Genomic DNA, 8,799 nt, shown 5'->3' with positions numbered 1-8,799 from the left:
TGATGTTGAATATCTTTTGATCATCTCTCACTCTAAGTGTCAATTTCTCACCCTTTACATCAATTAATGCACCAGCTATTGCCAAAAAGGGTCTTCCTAATAAGATAGAAATTTTTGTGTCTTCTTCCATATCTAAAATGACAAAGTCCACTGGAATGTAGAATTTCCCAACCTTGATAGGCACATTTTCTAGAATGCCTTCTGGATACTTAATTGAACAGTCAGCCAATGAAAGATACATGTTTGTGGACTTCAACTCTCCCATATTCAACTTCTCATATATTGAAAGAGGCATTAGGCTGACTGTAACGCCCTCACCAAAGGTAGTCCGTACATTTTACTGTTCTGACGACTAATATCTGTTCGGACAGTCAGAATGTTTGGAAATACACTTAAACTATAGTGAAGAGGCATAAATTGATGGAATAAATGTTAAGAAAATTTAATAAATATAGGAAATAATTTTGGGACCAAATTTAAGGTTTATTTAGGTAAAAATGACATTAAAGATGTTAAAAAAAATTTAGAGAAAATAAAATAAAATTTAGAGAATTTATTAATTGGTATAAAATAATAAAAATAACCCGATGAGCACCATGAAGGGTATTTTGGTCATTTCACCCATAGAGGTGAATTTTGACATAAATGTCAAATTAAAATTAGGAAATAAAATAATTAACATAAATTAAAATTACAAGTTTATGAATTTGAATTAGGAAAAAGAAGAAGAGAAAAGAAAAGGGAAAGAAAAGAAAATAAAGAGCTTATGACAAATTTGGAATTTAAAGTACAAATATATATATATATATATATATATATATATATATATGAGATAAGAGACAAAATCCCACCAACCCCAAGCTTCCATCTTCTTCTTCACTCTTTCTCTCTCCCTCTCTTGAAACCGTCCACCATGGGAGCTCTCTCCCTCCATTTTTGTTCTTCTTAAAGCTTGATTTTCCATGCTTTCTCCTCCCCAAAACCCATAGCTCACTTCACAAAAAATTTAGCCCACACCATAAGGAAGCTTTAGATACCCATAAGAAGAAGAAAGGTTAAAGTTTGAAGTGGGTCACAAGAGGTTAGTGCTTAATCTTCCTTCCTTCCTTTATTAATCCTTGAGTTAAGGTTAAAATGAAGTGAAATTTGTAAGAAACTAAAAGAAATAGGTGAGTTATGAGGGGAGTGAATTTTTGGTACCCATGGTGAGTGATGGTTTTTGATGACTATGATGTATATAAAGTGATTTAATGATGTTGGTTGATGCATTTATAAGTATTAGAAGTTAATTTACATTGAGATTTTAAGAGGTTGAAATTGTGAGTTAGGGTTTGGCCTAACTTTGGTATTTTTGTATTATACCATGCAATTGGGATTGTTGAGATGTGTTGATGATATTTAGAAGTGCCTTGAATGTCAAATTGAAGCAAGGAAGTTGGAGGAGAAATGAATTATTGGAAGTGCTATTTTCTGCAGGTTGTGTTGTTGAGGGCAGTACACATTTTAGGCCATAAATGAAATTGTGTGACCCCAATTGGTATGAGGCCAATTGGGGGTGAAACTAGACCCAAAATAGCCCATATTCTATGAAGAAACTATGCCCAAATTCTGTCCAAAACTTGACCTAAATTCTGCCTAAATTCGGATTACCCTGCAACCCAACCCAGAAAATGACCAAATGAACAGTACGTGTTCATTTGGTCATAACTCTCTATACTGGTCCAAATGACCTAAAATTTCACCCATGGAAAGTTTAGACATAGGGCTACACTTTTCATGAGGACCACATAACCCAGTTTTGCCTTTAACCAATTCAAATTATTAGCACAAATTGGGTCACTGAAACTGCCAACCCAGAAAATGACCAAATGAACAGTACGTGTTCATTTGGTCATAACTCTCTCTATACTGGTCCAAATGACCTAAAATTTCACCCATGGAAAGTTTAGACATAGGGCTACACTTTTCATGAAGACCACTTAACCCAGTTTTTCCTTTAACCAATTCAAATTATTAGCACAAGTTGGGTCACTGAAACTGCCAACCCAGAAAATGACCAAATGAACAGTACGTGTTCATTTGGTCATAACTCTCTCTATACTGGTCCAAATGACCTAAAATTTCACCCATGGAAAGTTTAGACATAGGGCTACACTTTTCATGAAGACAACTTAACCCAGTTTTGCCTTTAACCAATTCAAATTATTAGCACAAGTTGGGTCACTGAAACTGCCAACCCAGAAAATGACCAAATGAACAGTACATGTTCATTTGGTCATAACTCTCTCTATACTGGTCCAAATGACCTAAAATTTTACCAATGGAAATTCTAGACATAGGGCTACACTTTTTATGAAGACCACTTAACCCAGTTTTGCTTTTAACCAAATCAAATTGTTAGCAAAAGTTGAGTCACTAAAACTGCCAACCCAGAAATTGTCCAAAATACTGTTCCTTTGGTATGCTTGACCAGTTTTGGCAAAAATGCCATAACTTGGTCTCCAAAGCTGCAAATTGAGTGAAACTAGTGCCAAAAGTTTTATAAGACATAGCACAACAATTTTTATGTTTTGAGCAAGCTCTAGAAACCATTGCATCCTAGGGAAAATATTAGCCAAAGTTAGGAATTGAAATCTAGAAAATGTTAAGTTGAACCCAGAATACCATTTGATACCTGTGTGTTCATTTGGCCATAACTCCCACTAGGAAATTCCATTTGAGATTTGCCAATATGATCTAGAAACATGATACTTAGGGATACAATATTGATTTAGACACCTTTGCCAAATTCTAAGTGTAAAGACCCTAAAAAGAGGGTCAAACATACTGCCCTGAAGTTGATTTTTGCCCTTATAGGACTGAGAGTCCAAGTTAATACATTGACCATAACTCACTATACCAAGCTTGAAAAATTATGAAATTGTACTTGGGAGTCCCTAAGACATAGAGGAACATATCTTGTGAAGGAACCTAAGTCTAAAAATGACAATAAAATGATCAAATGACTGGTCAAAGTTTATTGACTAGAAATTGTAAATTCTGGACAGCTTAGAGGCAAAGGGACCAATTATGGTATTTTGACCATAACTTGAGTTCTATAACTCCAAATTCAGTGATTCAAAAACTGAAATTCAAGTTTAAACATAGAGGAACAATTTTTATGAAGGAAGTGTGACTAAATAGACATCCTAACCTAGTCAAATTCCTAGATAAAAATAACACATCAACATGAACCTAAAGAAAGGTTCATGGGAAAAATGCTATATATGATAATTAAAATACTCATAAGGATAATTAAATATTAAAAATGATATGAATATGTAAATTGGGACTAATGTCCCATTAATATGAAATTAATGGTACCAATGAACAGTACTAGAAAATAGTAACAGTGAATAGTGCTAAAATAATTAAAAATGTTTAATTGCCCATAGTATACCTAGACTTATTTATTTAGTTTGGATAAATTGGTATACCAATTAGGGACCACAGATAGCAGTACTGCTTATAGAGCAAATCATGAACTGACAATATATGTCTGATATGATTGTTCTACAGGCTATATGCCTACTTACTGGCCATTGTGCCTACTTTATTTCTGGCTTTACAAGCCTGACAGCGGGTCTCGTGCCCGACAGCTGGCCTCGTGCCTGACAGATGTATACAGGGTAGACATATGGCTGTCTAACCCGTATACTCCCTTGTATCCAGCTTTTATAATTTGTTATAGGTTTCTTGGGCATTGATAATAATAAATTAATACTGAATATACAATAAGTAAACAGGAAAGACCCCAATAATTTTAATTGAATCCAAAGTGTAATAAAAAATGTAAAAGACCCAGAATTTATGATTTGTAAATATTATTTCAATTGTTTAATTATTATTATTATAAATTATGCACCACTAAGCGTTATGCTTAGCGCGTTGGTTTTCCATCGCGTAGGTACTGAAGATCAGCAGCCGCCACAGTAGTATTCAGACAGAGTTCCGACTAGATCTGCCACCGATCAGCGTCACCTCACCAGTCTTTTGTATTTTGGTAGGGCCCATGTGTAGACTAGTATTTTGGTTCATTATGTCTAGTCATGATGTAATTACTAGTTTATGATGTATTTATTTTGGACTTGAAATGAAAACTTATAATTTATTATCTATGAACTTCCATATAAATGCAAAAGATGACACTTCATTTTGAGATCTCATAAATAGTTGTGAATGATATGATAAAAGAGAATATGATATGGAAATATGTGAGATGACTATGAATATGTTAACAGGTGATAGTGGAACCCGCCAGATGCTAATAAAACAGAGGAGGATCTGTTCGGGTCTCCACAAAAATAAGATATAAAAAAAAAATTTCTACACTTAAATTACCTGATTTAAAGGACATTAAAATTTACAATAGACATGAAAAGACAAGATAGGGTGCTCCGACACCCAATGTGGCACTTTTTGCTCGGCTATACAATAGACGGGTAAGGGGCGTCACATTTAGTGGTATCAGAGCAGAGGTTTAGGCGGTCCTAGACCTAGATAGATAGAAAGAAATAGTTGCATCACATGCATGGGCCTTTAAATAGAGTCGAGGTGACACTAATGCAGATATGTTTCTTTGTCTGTTTTATAGGATCGATGGCATCTGATCCTTCAGAGCACGGACCTCCAGAATCAATAAAGGACGAAGTAGAGAGTCACGCACCTGCACCTGCGTCTATTCAGGGGCGCAGTAGCAGTAGAGCAGAACCATCGTTGGGTACTTTAGTAAGGACACAGCAAGCCTTCCTAGAGCAAATGACTCAATTGCTCCGTCAGGTCACCAGAGCTATGCCACCACCTCCCCAGCCAGTATATAGGACCCTAGTAGAGAGAGTTAAAAATGATGAGCGCTCAGAGGGACAGCAGAAGAGAGGGTCTAGACTGGCTGACCCAAATAGCTGTTACAGAGAGAAAGAGACCCAGGGGGTCTGAGGGTCAGATTCAGAGCAAAGAACAGAGGCAGAGGTTCCAATTTACCCTGAGGAGAGAAGGTCAAACGGGTGTATCAATTGGCAATTCTGCGGGTCCTATAGCACGGAGATCAACCCCGATGCCAGTTTGTACACATTGTGGGAAGAACCACAGAGGAAAGTGTAGATTGCTAACGGGTGGATGTTTCAGATGTGGGTCCACATAGCATTTTTTGAGAGATTGCCCACGGAGGAGTGCTCCCACAGCTCCACCACAGACTCAGAGGTCTGCCCCTATAGTACAGAGGGGTAGAAGACCAATGAGACCAGAGATAGCTGGTACATCACAGAGAGCTTCTGAGACTATAGAACAACCCGAGGTTGAAGTAGCACCCTACGTGTACACTATGGCTCGAGAGGAGCCAGACCTGGTAGACATTGTTAGAGGTACATTCTCTAATTATAATAACTTTAAGTATGTATTGATAGACCCTAACTATGTTCACCCCTATATATGCATTGTACCTCCTGTTGAAAGAGGATACCGATAGATGGGTTAGAAGATGGCATGCTTGTCACCAACCCTTTGAACCATAAGGTTATGGTAGATTATCAATCGAAAAGGATCATATCAAAGATAATAGATGGAAATGAGAAGGAGGCTATATATGAGATGAAAGAAGATGAGTACAGAACTAGTTGAGGAAAAAAAAAAAAGAAAAAAAAAAAGAGTTAGTTTATTGGGATATACCGTAGTAACTATGCAATGCTCTTGATGTTTGTGCTGTAAGCTGCAGATTACAGTACCGACTTGGGACTATTGTGTAGAGCTACGTATTTCCAATAGTAAATCGAGATAAGGATAAGATTGTAGAACTAGGATTAATAAGACAGACTAAAAAAAAAAAAAAAGTAAAGTATTATAACACAAAAAGGTGAAAAGACAAGGAGATAGCGGTCCCTCGATTATTTATATTGTGTAAATTTCGAGGACGAAATTTCATTTAGAGGGGAAGAATTGTAACGCCCTCACCAAAGGTAGTCCGTACATTTTACTGTTCTGACGACTAATATCTGTTCGGACAGTCAGAATGTTTGGAACTACACTTAAACTATAGTGAAGAGGCATAAATTGATGGAATAAATGTTAAGAAAATTTAATAAATATAGGAAATAATTTTGGGACCAAATTTAAGGTTTATTTAGGTAAAAATGACATTAAAGATGTTAAAAAAAAATTTAGAGAAAATAAAATAAAATTTAGAGAATTTATTAATTGGTATAAAATAATAAAAATAATCCGATGAGCACCATGAAGGGTATTTTGGTCATTTCACCCATAGAGGTGAATTTTGACATAAATGTCAAATTAAAATTAGGAAATAAAATAATTAACATAAATTAAAATTACAAGTTTATGAATTTGAATTAGGAAAAAGAAGAAGAGAAAAGAAAAGGGAAAGAAAAGAAAATAAAGAGCTTATGACAAATTTGGAATTTAAAGTACAAATATATATATATATATATATATATATATATATATATATATATATATATATATATGAGATAAGAGACAAAATCCCACCAACCCCAAGCTTCCATCTTCTTCTTCCTTCTTTTCTCTCTCCCTCTCTTTGAAACCGCCCACCATGGGAGCTCTCCCTCCATTTTTGTTCTTCTTAAAGCTTGATTTTCCATGCTTTCTCCTCCCAAAACCCATAGCTCACTTCACAAAAAATTTAGCCCACACCATAAGGAAGCTTTAGATACCCATAAGAAGAAGAAAGGTTAAAGTTTGAAGTGGGTCACAAGAGGTTAGTGCTTAATCTTCCTTCCTTCCTTTATTAATCCTTGAGTTAAGGTTAAAATGAAGTGAAATTTGTAAGAAACTAAAAGAAATAGGTGAGTTATGAGGGGAGTGAATTTTTGGTACCCATGGTGAGTGATGGTTTTTGATGACTATGATGTATATAAAGTGATTTAATGATGTTGGTTGATGCATTTATAAGTATTAGAAGTTAATTTACATTGAGATTTTAAGAGGTTGAAATTGTGAGTTAGGGTTTGGCCTAACTTTGGTATTTTTGTATTATACCATGCAATTGGGATTGTTGAGATGTGTTGATGATATTTAGAAGTGCCTTGAATGTCAAATTGAAGCAAGGAAGTTGGAGGAGAAATGAATTATTGGAAGTGCTATTTTCTGCAGGTTATGTTGTTGAGGGCAGTACACATTTTAGGCCATAAATGAAATTGTGTGACCCCAATTGGTATGAGGCCAATTGGGGGTGAAACTAGACCCAAAATAGCCCATATTCTATGAAGAAACTATGCCCAAATTATGTCCAAAACTTGACCTAAATTCTGCCTAAATTCGGATTACCCTGCAACCCAACCCAGAAAATGACCAAATGAACAGTACGTGTTCATTTGGTCATAACTCTCTCTATACTGGTCCAAATAACCTAAAATTTCACCCATGGAAAGTTTAGACATAGGGCTACACTTTTCATGAGGACCACATAACCCAGTTTTGCCTTTAACCAATTCAAATTATTAGCACAAATTGGGTCACTGAAACTGCCAACCCAGAAAATGACCAAATGAACAGTACGTGTTCATTTGGTCATAACTCTCTCTATACTGGTCCAAATGACCTAAAATTTCACCCATGGAAAGTTTAGACATAGGGCTACACTTTTCATGAAGACCACTTAACCCAGTTTTTCCTTTAACCAATTCAAATTATTAGCACAAGTTGGGTCACTGAAACTGCCAACCCAGAAAATGACCAAATGAACAGTACGTGTTCATTTGGTCATAACTCTCTGTATACTAGTCCAAATGACCTAAAATTTCACCCATGGAAAGTTTAGACATAGGGCTACACTTTTCATGAAGACAACTTAACCCAGTTTTGCCTTTAACCAATTCAAATTATTAGCACAAGTTGGGTCACTGAAACTGCCAACCCAGAAAATGACCAAATGAACAGTACATGTTCATTTGGTCATAACTCTCTCTATACTGGTCCAAATGACCTAAAATTTTACCAATGGAAATTCTAGACATAGGGCTACACTTTTTATGAAGACCACTTAACCCAGTTTTGCTTTTAACCAAATCAAATTGTTAGCAAAAGTTGAGTCACTAAAACTGCCAACCCAGAAATTGTCCAAAATACTGTTCCTTTGGTATGCTTGACCAGTTTTGGCAAAAATGCCATAACTTGGTCTCCAAAGCTGCAAATTGAGTGAAACTAGTGCCAAAAGTTTTATAAGACATAGCACAACAATTTTTATGTTTTGAGCAAGCTCTAGAAACCATTGCATCCTAGGGAAAATATTAGCCAAAGTTAGGAATTGAAATCTAGAAAATGTTAAGTTGAACCCAGAATACCATTTGATACCTGTGTGTTCATTTGGCCATAACTCCCACTAGGAAATTCCATTTGAGATTTGCCAATATGATCTAGAAACATGATACTTAGGGATACAATATTGATTTAGACACCTTTGCCAAATTCTAAGTGTAAAGACCCTAAAAAGAGGGTCAAACATACTGCCCTGAAGTTGATTTTTGCCCTTATAGGACTGAGAGTCCAAGTTAATACATTGACCATAACTCACTATACCAAGCTTGAAAAATTATGAAATTGTACTTGGGAGTCCCTAAGACATAGAGGAACATATCTTGTGAAGGAACCTAAGTCTAAAAATGACAATAAAATAATCAAATGACTGGTCAAAGTTTATTGACTAGAAATTGTAAATTCTGGACAGCTTAGAGGCAAAGGGACCAATTATGGTATTTTGACCATAACTTGAGTTCTATAACTCCAAATTCA

General features: G+C 35.6%; 1 long non-coding RNA gene across 1 annotated transcript; it reads left to right on the top strand.

Moving 5' to 3' along the window:
• The first annotated feature begins 911 nt into the window (after positions 1 to 911).
• LOC131176321 (uncharacterized) lies at positions 912 to 4,155 on the top strand. The gene is made up of 2 exons (XR_009146426.1): positions 912 to 1,081; positions 3,947 to 4,155. It is a non-coding gene; the product is annotated as an uncharacterized LOC131176321 (long non-coding RNA).
• The last annotated feature ends 4,644 nt before the right edge of the window (positions 4,156 to 8,799 follow it).

This window comes from Hevea brasiliensis, unplaced genomic scaffold (genome assembly GCF_030052815.1).
Source record: "Hevea brasiliensis isolate MT/VB/25A 57/8 unplaced genomic scaffold, ASM3005281v1 Scaf1, whole genome shotgun sequence".
In the NCBI taxonomy this organism is placed as follows: Eukaryota; Viridiplantae; Streptophyta; class Magnoliopsida; order Malpighiales; family Euphorbiaceae; genus Hevea; species Hevea brasiliensis.
The sequence above is the reverse complement of the archived record's forward strand: the minus strand, read 5'-3'. Positions and strand labels throughout refer to the sequence as shown.